The sequence below is a fragment of the Onychomys torridus genome, chromosome 17 (assembly GCF_903995425.1).
Source record: "Onychomys torridus chromosome 17, mOncTor1.1, whole genome shotgun sequence".
NCBI lineage: Eukaryota > Metazoa > Chordata > Mammalia > Rodentia > Cricetidae > Onychomys > Onychomys torridus.
Window position 1 is genome coordinate 1,186,631 of NC_050459.1, and position 19,554 is coordinate 1,206,184.

Consider the following 19,554-nt stretch of genomic DNA (forward strand, 5'->3'; position numbering starts at 1 on the left):
CTAGTTCCTCAGGTGATCCTGTTTCCTCAGGCTGGAAGCCTCTGAGTCCTCATCCAGAATGAATCTCAGCTGAACTGTGCTGCTCAAAGCCTAAAAGCTTAACCAGCCAAATGCTTCTAGTTTCTGGCCCTCATGCCTTATATACCTTTCTGCTTTCTACCATCACTCCCTGGGATTAAAGGCTCACTTCTTGGGATTAAAGACCTGTGTCACCACACCTGGCTGTTTGCTATGTGGCCTTGAACTCACAAAGATCCACAGGGATTTCTGTCTCTGGAATGCTAGGATTAAAGGCGTGTGCTACCACTGCCTATCCTCATGTTTAATATTGTGGCCGTCCTGTTCTCTGAACCCAGATAAGTTTATTAGGGTGCACAATATTTCGGGGAACACAGTATCACCACAGCTCGTCCAGCTCCAGTGATCTAATTCATTCTTCTGGCCTCTTCAGATGACATACTCACATATCCATAAATGGAACTAAAAAATCTTTTAAATTTAATAAATAGTAAATAAAAATGAAAATTTAAATTATTTTCAAAATAGATTTGCTGCACTAAGAGGCCAAGAAAGGCACTGGATACCCTAGAGCTGGAGTTACAGGTGGCAGTTAATCACCAGATGTGGGTGCTGGGCAGATGTGGGTGCTGGGCAGATGTGGGTGCTGGGCAGATGTGGGTGCTAGGAAGTGAACTCAGGTCCTCTCCTGACCCACCTGTCCAGGTGCCCCTTCCCTGTTAAGATATGGCTCCAGATAATCTAGGCTGGCCTCAGAGTCACTATGTAGCTGAGGATGACCTTGAATTTCTGTCTTCGTGCCTTTACTTCCCCTGTGCTAGGAGACTACAGGTGTTTACTTCCATATCTCTTTTACAAAAGTGCTGAGGATCTAATCCAGGGCTTCGTGTATGCTAGGTAGACACTCCACCAACTGAGCTACATCTTCAGCCGATTGATTCCTCTTGATGTATACAAACTGGCTGTAGAATTTTTTTTTAGTGGAGGAAGGGGATACAGAAATGTAGAGGGGAGGAGGAATACATTAGATTTATTTTTACAACCAAGCTTTTAGTAATAGCTTAGGAGATTTCTTAACGGCTTCAAAATTGTAATGGGTGCAATATAGATAAAAGAGGGAGAGAGTATGTGTGAGCCAGGCATCGTGGTACACTGCAGTAATCCCTGCACTATGGAAGCTGATGTAGGAAAACTGAGTTAGATGTCAGCCTCGGCTGCACAGTGAGTTGGAGTCCAGCTTGGGCTGTGGTGAGACCCTGTCTCAAAAATAAATAAAAAGGGCTGGAGAGATGGCTCAGAGGTTAAGAGCACTGACTGAGGTCCTGAGTTCAATTCCCAGCAACCACATGGTGGCTCACAACCATCTGTAATGAGATCTGGTGCCCTCTTCTGGCCTGCAGTCATACATGTTGATACACAATTAATAGTTAGTTATTAATTAATAATTAATAAATAAGCAAAATAAAGACCATGTGAATGTCAACTGTTACTCCAACGATCAAAAAGAAATCCTGACCTTCCCTATGAATAGGCTCTCCTCTGTTTTCCCTCCTGCCTCCCTATCCTTAGCTACCAGGCTGAACTTGTTTTGTAGCCTTGGCTGCTCTAGAACTCATTTTGTGAATCAGGCTGATCTGCACCTCTCTGCAGTCTTCCTGCCTCAGCCTCCCCAGCATTGGAATCCCAGACCACCCCCGCTGAACCTATGACATCACCTTTCCTTCTATGACACATCTTCCCTGCCTCACCCTGTCCAAGGCCCATCCCCACATCCTAGAGTAATCCATTTAATAAGTCTTGCCCGCTGTCAATGACGGTGCAAACATGGTCTTTGCCCTCATTTACTAAAAGAATCTGGGGTCTGGTCATGGTGGTGAAGGGGAGGGAGGTGGAGATGGGAAGATAGGGAGTTCAAGGTCACCCTCTGTTACACGGAAAAGTTCAAGACCATCCTGGTCTACGGGAAACTCTGTCCCAAAAATTAAAAAAAGGAATCGGAAGCGGGAGGAGGCGGCGGCAAAAAAAAAAAAAAACAATCGTGGGTCCATTCATTCAATCCTGAAGCATTTACAAAGGGCTCTCACGTAAGCGGCTCCCAACCTGACTCCCTACCCACTCCGCCCCCTCGCGTCCCCTCCCCCGCACCCCTGAAGAGGTAAATGTTGGAGCAGGTGGAGGATGCAAGCGGAGTTTTGACGCCAGATTCACCTAGCAGGGGTAGAACCTGACCTAACCACCGAGCCCACCGGCCAGACCCTGCTCTGAGGATAAGCTTTCCAGTAACGCCCCTTCTAACGCCCGGCCCTTGTCTGATCCCGCCTATACTTGCACTGGGACACGCCCCCTCCATTAGCCCCTCCTCCATTTCCATTCAGACCCTGGCCTCAAGTCCCACCGCCCAGGACGCAAAACTCATTCCCAGTCTCATGACTCCATTGGTCAGATACCATAAGAGTCCGCCCTCCATCAGTTTCATTGGCTGATTAGACGTCAATCTTCATAGCACACCCCCTCCCATCTCAACAGTTGCCAGGGCCGAGGTTTGAGGGGCAGATAATAATGGACGTCTCAGCCCTTCTCATGATTGGGTAGAAATCAGGCTCTGGGTGGGACTTAGTGCCTCAGCTAAGGGTTGCTCAAGGCCGCATCCTTCCTTCAGAGGCACACCTCTTTCCAATAACTATTGGTAGTTTAGGTGTCGATCAATATCATTCCTTATTTTGATAAGCAAAACCATGCGTCTATCACAGCTTCTCTCATTTCAATTCGCTCCTCTCCTCAGAGAACCGTAGCCAGGGCCCGCCTCATGGACTAGCTGTGGATTGGTCAGATCTCCTGTCACTCTTCCGCAGTGGGCGGAGCCCATGGCCTAAGGGGGCGGTGAATTGGTTGGCCGGGCTCCGGGGGGGCGGGGCAGCGGCTCCTGTCAGCGGGTGAAATGGCAGCAGCTGAGCCGGTGACGGCTGCGGTCCCCGGGGGCGGCTGAGTGAAAGGGGCCGGGCCGCGGGGTTTGCGGGACCCCCGAGCAGACGCGACCACGGGCGGGGGAATCGGACGACGCAGTGCAGGGACGGCGAGGCTCGGCGCGGCGATGGCGGCGCTCTCCGCGCAGGTAGGGCGGCCTCGGGCAGGGCCTCTTCTCCCGGGGGGTGTCAGTGCTGCGGGGACCCGTGGGGAAGCCGAGCCGGGAGCGTGACCTGGGGTCGCCTCGCCTCCCGAACCCGCGCTTGGAGCCTCGGCGTTCCCAGCCCTGGACCCCGGAACCCCGGCCTCCGCCCACCCTCGTTCCCGATGCCCCCCAGGATCACTTCCAGGGCTTCTGGGACCTCATGTCTCTTCCTCGTGACGCCCCCCCCCACGGGCTCGGGACCTCTGTCCATCTTTCCCAGGACCCCTCCCTAAGAGCCTGTCCAGAGTTCCCCCATCCCCCCAGTCTGCACCCCCCCCCCCCCCAGCATACCCTTCCAGTCCACAACCCCAGTCCAGGACCCCTCCCATCTGCACATCTCTTGCATGTCCGTCTCTCTCAACCCCTCTCTTGGCTTCCTATCTTCTGCGTCTGGCCTGCACCTCTCCAAGGAGACCAAGCTCACAGCCCTGTCCGCTTTGCTTGTGACCCAACAGAAACCCATGCCTCACCTCTTAAATGGGAAGATTCCCAGCTGAATCCACAGACATCAGCTCAGCCTGCTCACTTGGCATCCCTCATGGTCAAGGGCGCCACTTAAAAAAAAAAAAAAAATCACTTCTAGGTCTTCTGAGAGGACCAGACACTGTTGCTGATTTTGACCCATCTAGATCCCAGCTTCCTGAAGAAATGAACACTAAGGACTACCCAAAAGATAATGCTGAATCCCATCCCTAATAGACACACCCTCCCCACCCATCTTCCTGAGAAACCCACAGAGTGGGTTCACGTAGTTATCCCTACACATACAGAAACCTAGGAGCTCAACACAGACCAAGACACATGAGTGCTCTCCTTCCCTCCCTCTCTATCACACACACACACACACACACACACACACACACACACACACACACGACTGCTGAGAACTATACACCTCCTTGAACCGCACAGCCCAACACCCTCAACAGGCCTCCTAACTCAGACAAAAGACAGAAGATTGTGAGGAGATGGATGGCTCTGTCCCCAGAAGCTAGCCTGGCCCTTCCACCCCATTCTCTTTGAGCTGGGGCCACACTGATACTCCACTGGTGTGTCAGAGCCTGGAATTCACCTGGAACCATAGATCTCTTCCCCTTGCCCTGTCTCTCCCTGCCTTGCCCTTTTCCTACACCAAAGTCTCAAAAGGAACTAAGGCCCATTCCCAAATCTATGGCACACCTCCACCCCCACCATGGAGAGTGAGATGTTCCAGCTGCTCCTGGCCCCAATCCTAAAGTCTGGCCAGACTGGTGGGACCAGCATCCCTAAGCTTATGGCATCTGCTGGCCTCCAGAGTGCTCATCGAGGCCAGTTCCTGACAACCCTTGTGAGTTCTTTCACCCACCACCAATATGCTTGGTCAAAACAACAACTTTCTCTTCTAGCATTTGGGATCTGCTTGGACCAGGTCAGACCTGCCAGACGCAACACCTCTTTGTTTAAAGAATATTTTACACCCCCCCCAAAAAAGAATATTTTCAGAAAGGGAAAAAATGTGCTGAAAAGGGATGGGGGGGGTAATTTGAAAGGAAGGAGTGCTCTGTGTGACACTCCCCCCACCTCATCCCCAAGTGTGCCACCCCCAGCCTGTCTGCCATCGAGCCACACTCCCCATATCCCTGGCTCTTTCGTGGTTGTATTGCATTGGTTCTTCTCACTCATTCTGCCCCACAGCTCCCATCCTGGGGTCCCACCTGTGGGTTCCCTTTGGGTTCCTGCGGTTAACTGAGGGTGGTTTGGAAGAGATCGAAGGTGGCTTGGCCCTGGCACAAGAGCTGAGGCAAGACAGAGAGGCAAGAAGAGATCGCAACACTGGCTGTAGTGTGTAGGACTGCAGGGTCTGAGGAGAATCCAGAACAAACCAGCCCCAACCAAGCATTTAGCATGCCTGGAAAGACTCAGATAAAAAAGCCTAGGCTTCCTTTTAGAATATTTACAAGAAATTCTAGACAGATTTGAAAGAAAAACTCCTTTTGGCTCAGAACCTCAACTTCTCCATCTGGAAAATGGGGTGATAAGCCCTTAGAATAGTGCTTAGTGTAGCTCCCAGTGCTACAAGGGAGCCAGTGAGGTTAGGGTGTGGCCTTGTGTTTCCTGGGAGTGGTGTAAAAGGGCACACTGGGGTTTAGCAGAAAAGACTCCACACACAGCAGTTGAAGTTGGCCCTGATGATCCCTGTCCTCAGTGGATAGTAGCCATATCTGAAGGTCTTAGCCGTCTTGAAGGAAGCTAGCTTAAATCCGAGCTGAAAGAATGAAGAAAAAGATGGTCTGTTGTGGGGCTTGTAGTCATGCACGGGGTCTCCTGGAAGGCCTGGTGACATGGGGAACTATTGGTCAGCCATCCTTATGCCCCACATGGAACACTGAACATGGGATAGATGTTTGTCATGTCCATTTGCTGAAAGCAGGGGTCCATGAAAAGACTTGAAGGTCACATAGCACATGGGAAACTGAAAGACCTCCTCCCACTCCCCAGAGGACTTGGCACAGGTGGGCACAGTGGGGTAAAAAGGCTCCCCGGGATAGAATGTGAACTCTATAGAAAGTGCCTGAAAGCTTCAAGCTTTTGAGTGAAACCAGCATAGCTTTGCTGTAGCTTGAGGATATGGATCCATTGTCTTTATGTCTGTGCTTTGATGGGGACTGGTAGATCAGAAACATGTCTCAGTTTCCTCCAGTAGAGTGTAATGTCAGTGTTTATGGGTGATGATGACCCACTGTACTCAGGGATTTGAGTCAAGTGTCCTGTATCTAAAGCCTGAACAGCCAGCTTGGAGAGAGGGGAAGAGTTGGACCCAGAAGCACACACTGATTGAGCTCATGCCTTGCATTCACAGTGCCAAGCACCATTTGCATATCATCTCAGTTAATCCTGAGCAACCCGAAGGAGCCAGCATTCTAGTGTGTGTCTTTGCCATCACACCCTGCTGCTGCAGAAGGGATGCAGGAGACAGAATTACATACACTGTGCTGCTGTAAAAGCTCTGAGAAAGGACGGATGCATCCCCAGGGCATCCAGAGAGGCGTAGCAGGGGTGACTTATGGATGTAGTCACCAGACAGGCATGGCAGGTTAAGGTGTTCCAGAAGTACTTGGACAGGGTCCCAGGAGGTGGGAGCCAGCATGGTTCCTTCAAGGGATATGTGACTTCTTCCGAGCATGGATGGATAGGCTTCACCCTTCAGGCCAAAATATACCAAATGTAATCCACATGACAGATATACATCATCAGGCACTCATGTACAAAAAGAGATCAGAATTTGCAAGATTTAGGGAAGGTACAAACTACATGAACTCCAGGAAAGCCCAAGTCAAGCAATAAAAGGAAGGAGATTGTTGAGAGCTAGCATGCTCCCCTGCCACTCCCATCCCTCAGAGGGACATTCCAGTGCCCTTTTGCCATAATTTGCCTCCACTTTACTGTCAGTTCTCAGCATGTATCAATGTGCTTGTGAAATCTTTTTAGGTGACATGGCGGGTGTATGTGGCTATTTTACATATGTGTAAATGCACATGTGTGTTTGTGACTGCACATGTGGAGTACAGGAGTCAGCGTTGGGGGTCATTCTTCAGTATCTGTCCACCTTGGTTTCTTTTGTTGGTTGGTTTGCTTGTTTTGGGTTTGTTTTTTTGTTTTGTTTTGTTTTGTTTTTTTTGATGTTTATAGTATCTTGCTTGCATGTGTGCACAGGCACACATGCATATCTGGTGCCCATGGAGTCCAGAAGATAGTGATAGATGCCCTGGAAAACTGAATTACAGGTAGTTATAGCCACCATGTAGGTACTGGGAATTGAAGAGCACAGCCAGTGCTCTTAACTATTGAGCCATATCTCTATACACTGTCCACCTTGTGTTTTGAGATAAGTCTCTTGGGTGGACGGTGGTGGTGCCACGCCTTTAATCCCAGCACTCAGGAGGCAGAAACAGCCAGGTATCTGTAAGTTTGAGGCCAAAGAGGGAGTTCCAGGACAGCCATGGCTACACACACAAAAAAAAAAACCCTGTCTCAAAAAACACAAAATAATAAAAGCAGTGGTAGTAGTATTAGTAGTATTAAATTTAAAAAAGGAAAAGAGAAGAAAAAGAGGTCTTTCACTGGGCCCTAGGGACCCTCCTGTCTCTGCTTACCTAGCACTGATCTGACAAATATCCACCACCATGCTTGGCTTTTTACATGGATGCTGGGGCTCCAATTCAGGTCCTCGTGGTGCATGGAAAGTACTTGACTATCTCCCTGGACCTATAAAGTAGGGTTTTTGCCTGTGTATATGTGTGGTATACTTGTATGTTCTGCTGCACAAGTGTGTGTGAAGGCGCACTGTATGCATGTCCGTGTGGACAGCAGAAGTTGACACTGTCTTCTTCTATTGCTCTCCATTTTCATCTACTAAGACAAGGTCTCTGGCTGAAACTGTAGCACTACAGTTTGCCTAGTCTAGCTACCCAGCTTGCTTAGGGATCACCTGTCTGTCTTTCAATTGCTTGAATTACACATGGCTACCATCCCTTCTCTGATTTTTTTTAATGATTTTTATGTGTATCTCTATTTGGCCAACTTGTATGTCTATACATTATGTGCAATGCCTACAGCTAAAAAAGGGGGGGGCACCAGATCCTCTGAAATTAGAGATACAGGCAGTTGTGAGACTCAAAGTAGTTGTTGGGAACTGAACCTGGGTCCTCTGCAAGAGTAGCCAGTGCTCTTAACTACGGAACCATCTCTCCAGTCCCTCCTGCTCAGCTTTGACCTTGGTTCTGTGAGTTCAAACAGCGGTCCTTATACTTGTACAGCAAACACTTTATCCATAGAGCCATGTCTCCAGAACCCCCATGAAATCTTTTCCTTGATATCTGTCTCCCATGTAGTCTGTGAGCAAGTCCCATGAAAGGAGGGTATCTGTCTGTGTTTTTCACATGTAGATCAAGATTCATATAGCAATTTCTCAGTAAAATGTGTTTGATTTTACAAGCTAATGGGCTTCTCTCCCTCAGCCATTTCTGAAACAAAAAAAAGTCAGATCTGTCTGCCTTGGGTGGTGCTAAAGGTAAAGCCAATCTGCCTCACCTGGGCCCACCACCCAGCTTGACAAGCACTGGAAGCTGGCCCAGATATCAAAGAAATGCATCTTCATCTGTGCACCTGCTACAGGAAGCTCTTATGAAAGGGCTTTGATGTTCTTCCTCTGTCATTTTCAGAGACATTAAAATAGAGAATATGAAGAAAGTTGCTCCCAAATGAAGCTGTTACAGTGGCAGAAAAAGATACTTGAACAACATAAACTTACTCTTTTTAGGTCAGGTGAGAATCTGAAGGTCATAATAGTTTTCACCTGAAGGTGTGTTGCTGCTACTGCAGCTCTTATTACCAACAACAGTGATTATAGGTTTGCAGTGTTTAGTCCTTAAAGAGCATCACCACATAAGGGGCAGTTTGCACTGGACTGTGGGGACCCCACAGTAGCCTTGACAGCCCTACCCTCAAGGAACTATCCATTCAGCAGGGAATAAATATAGGTCACTGTTGATCCTAAACATCCTAAACACAGGACAGAAGTGGGAGTGGCAATAATATACAGGGGAGAGGGGGAGAGGAGGAAGGAAGAAAGGGAAAAAATGAAAGAGAGAGAGAGAGAGAGAGAGAGAGAGAGAAATTCAGGTACTATCATTAGCCCTGTTTACAGATTGAAATTGCATGGTACCCTGGGTCGCAAAGGGAATATAAAAGGGATTTAAATCCATATTGCTGGCTCTAAGGTCTCAACTGTAAGCCAAGAGATCTAGAATAACTCACCATACTCCAAGAACGTTGCAGAACATCTTGAGGAAATGACTGAAACTGACAGCATGTGGTGCCATGCACAAAGCCCTGGATTCAATCCCCATCATTATAAAGAAAACAAAAAAAACAGGCTCAGTGGCTGTTCTACTTTCATTTCTGTTGGTAGGATAAAGTACCACGGCCAGAAGTTTGAAAGATGGCTCAGCAGTTAAGAGTACCTGCTGTTCTGCATAGGAACCAAGTTCAGTTCCCATCACCCATGTTTGGGCAGGGGGTAGGGGGGGCAACAACACTTGTCACTCCAGCTCTGGGGATCTGACTCCTCTTCTGGCCTCCAGGGATACCAGCATTCATATACATATATCCACACAGAGACACGAGTACACATAATTAAAAATAAAATGAATTTCATTGGACATGGTAGCACAGGCCTTTAATCCCAGCACTTGGGAGCCAAAGGCAGGTAAGATCTCTGAGTTTGAGGCTAGTCTGGTTGTCTACTGAGCTAGTCCCAGGACAGCCAGGTTTATACAAGGAAACCCTGTCCTCAAAATACAAAATAAATTTTAAAAAATAATTGGAGGATGGGAGTTTCAAAATAGGATTTCTCTATGTAGCCTTGGTGATCCTGGTACTCACTCTTTTGACCAAACTGGCCTCAAACTCTGAGATTCTCCTGCCTCTGCCTCCTGAGTGCTGAGATTAAAGGTGTATGCTGCCACCGCCTGGCAATAAAACACATTTTAAAAAATACCCTGGCCAAAAATAACTTAATAGAGGAAGGTTTATTTTAGTTTACAATTCCAGGTTACAGTCCATCAAAAAGTCGAGGCAGGGACTTAGGTGGTTAGTCATGTCAAGAACGAAGAGTAGCCGGGCAGTGGTGGTGCACACCTTTAATCCCAATACTCAGAAGGCAGAGGCAGGGGGATCTCTGTGAGGTTGAGGCCAGCCTGGGCTACAGAGTGAGTTCCAGGAAAGGCGCAAAAAGCTACACAGAGAAACTCTGTCTCAAAAAAACAAAACAAAACAAACAAACAAACAAAAAGGCCAGCTTGGCCTACAGAGTGAGATCCAGAAAAGGTGCAAAAGTACACAGAGAAACCGTCTCTCAAAAAATTTAAAAAAAAGAGTAATTGCGCCCACTTGCTTGACTTTTGCTTAACAAGATTACTCACTCTCATATATTCCAGGGCCCAGCATAGGGAATGATGTCACCCACAGTGAGTAGTATCAGTTAACAATCAAAACAGTCCCACAGGGGGTTGGGGTGGGGGTGATTGAGAAGCACAGGCCTTTGGGAGACAGAGGCAGGCGGGTCTCTGGGAGTTCGAGGCTACCTGATCTATAGAATGACCTCCAGGACAGCCAGGGCACTACACAGATAAACTCTGTCTCAAAAACAAAACCAAACAAAACAAAAGTTCCCAAAATTGAGACACTCGCCGAGCAGTGGTGGCGCACCCCTTTAATCACAGCACAGCACACGAGGGAGGCAGAGGCAGGTGGATCTCTGTGAGTTCGTGCTAGCCTGGTCTACAAAGCGAGTTCTAGAAAAGGCGCAAAGCTACACAGGGAAACCCTCTCTGGGGGCGGGGGGGGGGGGGGGGGGGGGGCGGATTGAGACACTCTTCCCTAGTGATTCTAGGTTACAGCAGGCTGACATTTAAAACTAACTAGCACTGATCTGTCATCCAGCATTCAGTAAGTGGAAGCAGAGGATTTGGGGTTCAAGGTCATCCTTAGTTACATATTACATATCAAGTTTGAGACCAGCCTGGGTTACATGTGATCTATCTCTAAATAAATAAATAAACACAGCTGAAAATGGGGATGAAAAGAGCAATCCCCAATGCTGTTCTTGTCCCAGGGACTATGTGGCCTACCTTTTGCAAAACAAAAGAACCTGGAACCCAGCCAGACCATTGCCCCAGGACTTTCGGACAGCCACAGTAGTGATGTTCTACTAGCTAGTTTAGAAAAATTGGGGTCAGCAGGTACCTTTCTTTTTTTTTTTCTTGGAGTCGAGGACCGAACCCAGGGCCTTGGCTTGCTAGGCAAGCGTTCTGCCACTGAGCTAAATCCTTAACCCCCAGCAGGCACCTTTCAAAGCTTCAGATCCTGAACTGAATCTATGTTCCCAGTGATCATGGGAGGGAGAGGATCAGACATGAGACAAAACCAAAAATGTGGGGTCTTTATTCCTGTTTGTAATGTCATATACTCCCTAGAAGATGCCCACATAGGCTCCCTGGCTCACTGTGCTGAAAAAACAGTGACTGTGATTTACCAAGTGCTAGCTGCACTCAGTGTTTTGCATATATCATTTCTCTCTGGGTCTTTTTGTTTAGTTTTTCAAGATGGTTTCTCTGTGTAGCCTTGGCCATCCTAGAACTCACGCTATAGACCAGGCTGGCCTTAAACTCAGAGATTTGCCTGTCTCTGCCTCCTGGGTGCTGGGATTAAAGGCGTGCACCACTATGCCCAGCTTTGTTTTTGTTTTGGAGATTTTTTGTTTGGTTGTTGTTGTTGTTGTTGTTTTAAGACAAGAGAGGGTCTCATGTTAGCCTCAAACTCCCAATGTAGCTGAAACTGGCCTTGAACTCCTGGTCTTCCTGCCTGTACATTCTGAATGCTGAGATGACAAGCGTGCCCCACCATGCCTGATTTTGTGGAGGAGGGATGTTTGTGCAAGTGCACACGCCTGTACATGGCCAGAGAAGGGCATCAGGGGGTTCTTTTCTATCACTCTCTGCCTTATTCCTTTGAGGTAGGATCTCTCCCTGAACCTGGAGCTCATATGTTAGCATCTAGCAAATCCCAGCAATCTTCCTATCTGTGACCCTTCCAACACTGGGTGCTGGCATCTGAACTCTTAACCACTGAGCCATCCTTCTAGCCCGCACACCTGGTTTTATGTGGTGCTAGGAGTGGATCCCAGGACTTCATGTATGCTAGGCAAGCACACTACCAATGGAGACTCACATTGTTTTTTAAAATAAAAATGTAGAGAGGGTGAAAGCATCATGGATAAGATTAGGGCAAAGATTCTAGAGTGAGAAAACAAAATTCAAACCCTCTATGACAGAATTAGGGTACCAACCACTGACCCTCTACTCAGTGTGGCACTGCTTACATGGCATAGTAGTCCTTTGCTTTTCTAAATAACCTTGTGCACAATCTTTTTTGAAAAGCATTTTGGGGGACTGAGGATGTAGTTAAGTAGTAGATCACTTGTCTGGCATGCATTAAATCCTCTTTGATCACAAGCACCACAAATAAAAGTTTATTCACACACACACACACACACACACACACACACACATACTACATGTATAATTTATTTTTATAATTTGTGGTGTTTTGTGTTTTTTGTTTTTGTTTTTGTTTTGAGACAAGGTCTCTTGTAGCCCAGGCTGGATATGAATTCATCATGTGGCCAAGGGTGGCCTTATTACATTTTCATTTATTTATTTTGTGTGCAAATGTATATGTGAGCACATGTCCTCTACAAGAGCAATACATGTTATTAACTACTGAGCTATCCTTCCAGTTCCTAAATTATTTTATTCATAAAAATAATTTATTTTTATTATTTTTTTTTATTCACATGTGTCTGTGTTTGAATTTGTGTGCATGTGCATGTGGATATTTGCAGAGGCTAGAAGAGGACATCGGCTCCTGAAAGCTGTTGAAAGCTGACTGACCTGGGTACTAGAACCCTAACTCAGGTACTCTGGAAGAGCAGCAAAAGCTCTTAACTGCTGAGCAGTTTCTCCAGCCCAATACCCTTATTTGTTAATATACTTTTTTATTTATTGGATCAATGTATGTGGATGACTGCATGATGTATGTGTTCAGGCATGCAGGAGCATACCACTTTGTGCATGTGGAAGTCAATGACAGCCTCCATCTGACCATACCATCCATCTTGTTTGAGACATGGTCTATTGCTATTATGCTACCTGGGCCCAAGAGCTTCTGTGGATTCTCATGTCTCCACCTCCTGTGTTGCCATTGGATTGCTGGAATTACAAACAGGCACTACTTGTCCAGCTTTACAAGGGTGCTGGGGATTCAAAGTCAGGTCCTCATGCTTGCACAGCAAATACTTTACCCATTGGTCCATCTCCCCACCTAACCTCTAATATCCATTTTCTATCCTTAGTTATCACATCTCCTCCAGCTCCTATGGGCTATGACATTTCCTCATAATGCCCTTGTTTTTGATGACCTTGACAGACAAGAGGCCTCGTTGATATTTCATGCAGTATCCCTTCATTAGGACCTGTATGGTGTTTGTCTCATGGTAGAGTAAGACAATGGCTTCAGTGGAGAAAAAAACCACAGAATTGAAGCACCCCCTCCCCATCACCTCCTGTCAAGGGCATGTGATATCCTTGTGAGGTTACTGTTGCTGCTGACCCTGATCACCTAACTAAACCACATGGGAATTTTTGTCTTCATTCACTCAACAGATGTTTACTGAGTACCTGCCAAATTCTAATAGTACATTAAGGGTTTAGAGCAGAAAGATGCTGCTCTGTCCTCCCATCATTCACAAACTTATAGAGCAGGTGAGGACAGAAGCCATTGCCAGAGAATGTGTTTTGGGGGCTGAGAAGACAGCCCAGTGGTTAAGGCGTGAGGACTGGAGGTCAGATCCCAGGTACCCACCTAAATGCCTGATGGGTGTTCTGGGCTACCTGTAATCTCAGCTGTCTAGATAGGCTAGCAATGTAGATGAACTCCAGATCTAAGTGAAAATTCCTGCCTCTATCTATAATGTGAGCAACTGAGGAAGATACCTGATATCAACCTCTGTATGAATCCTGTTGTATATGAATGTGTCCCTCCCATCCTGTGCATACGCACACACATATATGGGAAGAATATGTATATTGAACTGGGATTGTGGAGTATTTTCAGAGGAAAAATTCAGGATGGTAGAACAAGGTTGACAGATTTCATAATAAGCATGCTTAAGGTGGAGCTAAAGAGATGGTTCAGAGGTTAAGAGCATTTGTTGCTCTTTCAGAGTTTGGTTCCCAGCACTTACTTGATGGTTTACAACCATCCTTAAATCCAGTTCCAGAGAGTACAACATCCTCTTTTGACATCCAAAGGCAGCAGGTGCACATACATACATCCAGGCCAAACACTCATACTCATAAAATGAATCTGAAAAAAGAATGTTCAAAGCTGGAGAGATGGCTCTGTAGGTAAAGGCATTTGCCAGCAAACCTGACAGCCTAAGTTCAATCCCTGGGATGCACGTCGTGCAGCACACAACTGACTCTCACAAATGGTCCTTGGACATTCACATCCATGCTATGACACACACAGATACACACCACTAATTAATTAATTAAATGTTTTAATTGGGGAAGAAAAGGGACTAATTCTCAGCCAGGACCAGGGCTGCAACTCAAGTAGCAGATTGCTCATCCAGCATGCTCCAGACCCTGGGCTCTGACCGTAGTAGCACCACACGAAATTGGGCATGGTGATGATGCCTGTAAACAAAAAACAAAGAATAGAGAGGGAAGAGGGAAGAAATAATGTGTTAGATTCAACTGCACATGGTAGGCCAAAGGACCCTTTCCAAAATCCCACCCTAGCCCACAGGCCCTAAAAGAAAAGGCTCTGATTACTGCAGAATGGTTCTATTCCTCGTGGTGTTCCAGCCCTCTCCCTTTGTTTTTTTGTCTTTTGGGTTTTTTGTTGTTTTCTTTTTCAATTCAGGCCCTCATGCATGCTAGGCAAGTGATCTACATTCCTGCTTTTATATTTCTTTTTTCTAATTTTGAGTCAAGATATCATGTTTCCCAGGCTGACCTAGAACTCATTGTGTAGCCAATAGCAATCTTGAACTTGAAATCCTCTGCCTCAGACACCCAGGTGCTGTGGTGGTAGGCATGGGTCATCATGCATGGTTTCCCAACTCATTTTATTTTGGGGGACAGGGTCTCACTATGTTGTCTTGATCTCACTCTCCAACCCAGTCTGGCCTTGAACTTGTGGTCTCCCTGTACTAGGCTCCTGAATAGCTGTGATTACAGGCCTGCACCACCAGGCCCTGCCCCATCTTCTGTGCATAGTTCCTCTGCAGCCTAACTTATCCTTCATCTTTTTGATTGAGGTGTAATTCATGTAACATAAAAGTCATCCACCTGAAGTTTACCACATGCACAGTGATGTACAGCCATCACCGTTATCTAATTCCAGACACCCCTTACCCTCTAGGCAGTCATCCTACTTCCTGTCTCTGCCCTGGAAAGCACTAATCCATTTCTTGACACTAAAGATTCATCTAATCTGCATATTTCATGTAAGTGGAAACCAACAACTTGTAACTGGATTATCTCACTGACATAAGGTTTTTAAGGTTCACCCATGTTATATCATTCCTTTGTAAAAAGGCTGAGTAATATTCTAGTATGTTTTTGCTGAAGCATTCATCTATTGATGGATACTTACATCATGTGTACTTTGTAGCTACTATGAGCAGTGCTGCTATGAACACTCACTCATGTGTACCCTTGTATGGGTGGATATTTCAGCTGTCTTGGGTAGACCTCTAGTGGGGAAAGTGTTGGATCCTACTGTAGCTCTTTACTTTGAGAAACTCTGGCTGTTTTCCCCATTCCAAGCATTTATCTGGATCTATCGTAGACATTTTGGGTGATTGTTTCTTACTAGGAAGATCAAGGGTAACTCCTGCCTTAGTGTGGAGGCCACTGAGTCTTGTGAAGGATCAGGGGAATGATGGCACTGTTAAGGGCCAGCTGGCAATCTTGGTAGCCCTGGTAGAAAGAAAAAGCAAGAGATGCGAGTTTCACCTGTATTAGCTGGTTTGAAGCCTGAGAGTAGGGCTGGAGAGATGACTCCATGGTGAAGAGCACTGGCTGCTCTTGCAGAGGACCAGGTTCTATTCCCAGCACCCATGTGGTGGCTCACAGCCATCCTTAACTCCAGTTCAAGAAGATCCAGTGCCTTCTTCTGGCCTTCGTGGGCACCAGGCACACTTACATATAAGTAGTAAACATTCATACACATTTGGTTTTTTAAGACAGAGTTTCTCTGTGTGTAGCCCTGGCTGCCTGGAACTTGCTCTGTAGACCAGGCTGACCTTGAACTCACAGAGATCTGCCTGCCTCTGCCTCCTGAGTGCTGGGATCAAAGGTGTGTCCACCACCACCCAGCCGGAAAATAAATCTTTAAAAAATAAAGCTCAGCCTAGCATGCATACAACCTTGGATTCTATCCCTGCACAAACCAGGCAAGACTGCAGAGGCCTATTATCCTAGTATGTAGGAGATGGAGGCAAGGAGATCAGGAGTTCAGAGGCATCCTTGGCTACTTTGTGAGTCTGAGGCCAGCCCAGGCTACAAGAGATCCTGCATGGTGATGGAGGGAGAGGTGACACATGGTGGCCAGGATGCCCTGGCCAGAAAGGTGGGAAGAGAAGCAGGGGTGTTCCTTATTAACTGGATAGGAGAGGCTTCAAGAAGAAAGGATGGACAGCATCGCCCAGATGCCAGTGAGGGAGAAGGGGAAGGAGCACAGACACTTGACATCTGGGCTTTTCTGTCCCTTGATCCCTGCCCACCAGCACCGTCTTTTCCCAGCCCTTTTTAAAGATTTCTGACTCCACTGACATGTGAATCCTAGTGCTCAGGTGGCTGGAAGAGGACCATGAGCTAGAGGCCAGCCTGGCCTGCTGTCTTACTTTTCTGTTTATTATGATAGAATACCTGAAAAAGCACCTTCGGGAGAACGGTCTGTTCTGGCTCACAGTTTCGTGTCGCTCCATCAAATCAGGATAGTCACAGCAGCAGAGAGTCTAGGCACACAGTGTGTTCACAGTCTGGGAGCTGAGAGATAAGCTCTAGTGCTTCACTCACTTTCTCTTGGAGTGGGTCTTTCCAACTCCATTAAACTAACCAAAAGAATCCCACCAGCCATGCCACAGGCCCATAAAGCTGAGGAGTGAGTGACTACGAACTTCAAGAGAATATGTGTGAGTGACAAGTAGCCTGTGTGTGCAGTATGTCTGAGTGTGAAGGAATACATATGTACCCCGAGAGTACAAATCTGAGTGTGTGTTGTATGTGTGTCGATATTTATGAATGTATGTCCAAGTGTGTGTATGTGAGGCTATATGTGCATGACTGTGTGTGGAAATGTATATGTCAGGGAGTGTGTGTATGTGAGGCTATATGTGCATGACTGTGTGTGGAAATGTATATGTCAGGGAGTGTGTGTATGGGTGTGAAAGTCTGTGTGGGAGTATTAATGAAGAAAGCAAGGGTGGAGCCCACTCTGAGGCTGGGTCCTCTCTGCTTCTCAGACTCTGTGTAGTCCCAGGCTACCTGGTTATCCATAGGTGCTCTTGCCCTGAGCTCTCAGTGCTCCCCAAATCCAGCAGTAGTTCTGGACCCCTCATCCTGCCTCCACTCCCTTCACTGCCTCTTGTATGTTCTGCCAATTCTGAGGCTCACTCTGCCTAGAAAGATCATTCTGCCTCAGCACTTTGTGGTGTAGCAGCCCTGTCTAGCCACAGACTTTGACACTGCTGGAGGTCCTGTAGCAGTCCCCTCTGTCTCTCCCTCAGAAATTATTAACTCCTAGTTCAGTAGTTTACAACTGCTTGAAAACCTTTAGGACAGGTGATCAGCAGCCAGCCTGGCACTCACAGAAACCTATCACCCTGGACTGGGCACGGAGTAAAGTACCTGCTATGCAAGTTTTAGCAATGTGCTCCAATCACCAGAACCCATATAAATGCCAGGTGGTGGTAGTCTACCTGTACTTCCAGCTCATGAGCTCTGGGTTTGATTGACAGACCCCGCCTCAATGAATAAGATGAAAGCGTGATCAAGGATGATTCCTGATATCAACCTCAGGCCTCCACATGCAAATATGTACAGAGAGAGAAAGGAAAAAATGAAAGTCAAAATCCAGAGTGTTCTGCTCCCAAATAGAGTTGGGGAGCACTTGGGGCTGGAGATAGACCCTGGATCCCTGGTTATGTAGGGAGCCAGGTTCCTGAGGAGGAAGGATTCTGAGATCCTCACAAGATAAAAATGAGAGCTGTGAGACTCCAAGCCCCACTCATAGTAGAACATCAGGGGAGAGAGGTCCAGAACTAAGCTTATGACCACAGTGAAATCCAGCTGGTCTGGGATCCCTGGAGTTGATTGGGGACTATAGAGAGGTGCTCGGTGCAGATGGGTGAGCAGTGTGTGTTCTTCTCTCATATTGTCTCTGTTCCCCACTGCCTAAGGAATCAGATGTCCCATCTGCAGGGACCATGTGAGGCCCCTTCTGTGACTGAGTCAGAACTGGGTCAGGTTGGGTTCAGGAACACAAAGCAGACTTCTGAGATAGGGCTCAGAAGGATGTGGGTAGGTATGAAGGTACCATGCTATGTAATCAAACTGGAGCAGAGATTTCTTCCTGTCTCTACAGCCCCAGGATTCGCCATGTTCTCAGACCCTGCATACTGGCTGGGAAATACAGCTAGATAGGAGGAATATGTTCCCCAGCCTCTGCCTTCCTTCCTAGAGCCTTTTCCTTTGTTTATTTTTAATCTGTGTGTCATCTATATCTCTCTGTGTGTTTGTGTGTGTGTGTGTGTGTGTGTGTACATGGTCATGTGTGTCAGTACAAGTACACATGTAACCATGTTGTGCATTTGGATGTCAGAGTCTCCTGTTGGTGGCCACTGTGTACTCCAAGCTAGCTAGCCTACGAGTTTCTAGGGATTCTCTTTTGTCTACCTCCCATCTCACTGTAGGAGGGCTAAGATTACAAAAGTGTATGTGCTACCATATTAGCTTTAGGTAGATTGTAGGCGTCCAAATGCATGCCTTCATTGATGTGTGTTTTATCCACTAAGCCATTCCTCAAACCATTCCAATGCATTTTCTGACCCAGAAATGCTCCCCACCAGGGAAATGCCAACTCTGCCTCCAATCTCCTTCATGCCATAGCAGACCCTAGGAACTCCAGCTCTCAGCAAGACCTCTTCAGGATATCTAATAGCAGCCGACATTGACAGACAAACATGTCATATGCTATACGTAGCATGCTTGATTCACAGCCACCCTTTGAGACTGGTCTTAATGGATCCTAGTCTCTACAGACCAGAGAAGTGCAGTGACTAACCTAAAATCACACAGGTCATTGACAGAGAGTCAGGTCCCAAACACATGGCTCTCTGTGAGTCTACAGCTTTTTCTGCTGTTTTGTGAGTGTAGAGTTACATATATGTGAGTATGCATGTGGAGGCCAGAGGACACCGCAGCTGTTGTTCTTTAGCTGTCTGCTCTGCTTATCTCTGTTTTGATCTCTAATTTTGTATGTGTGTGTGTACATCATGTATTTGCTTGCCCTTCAAGATGGGAAGGAGGTATTTCATTCCTTGGAGCAGGAGTGACAGGCAGTTGTGAACCACCTGATGTGGGTGCTGGGTATCAAACTTGGTCCCGTGGAAGAGCACTGAGCAACACTCAGGTCAGCACCTTTTTTTTTTTTTTTTTTTTTTGGACAGGATCTCTCACTGGTCTGAAATTCAC

General features: G+C 46.9%; 1 protein-coding gene across 5 annotated transcripts in view; it reads left to right on the forward strand.

Moving 5' to 3' along the window:
• Window positions 1-2,925: 2,925 nt before the first annotated feature.
• Window positions 2,926-19,554, forward strand: part of Evi5l (ecotropic viral integration site 5 like) — a 41,253-nt gene continuing 24,624 nt past the window's right edge. For 2 of the 5 annotated variants that reach the window (XM_036209514.1, XM_036209515.1), the window contains exon 1: window positions 2,926-3,130. The gene's annotated coding sequence lies outside the window, so the exon portion shown is untranslated. The remainder of the gene's footprint in view (window positions 3,131-19,554) is intronic. The other 3 variants (XM_036209511.1, XM_036209512.1, XM_036209516.1) reach the window with 2 other exon arrangements.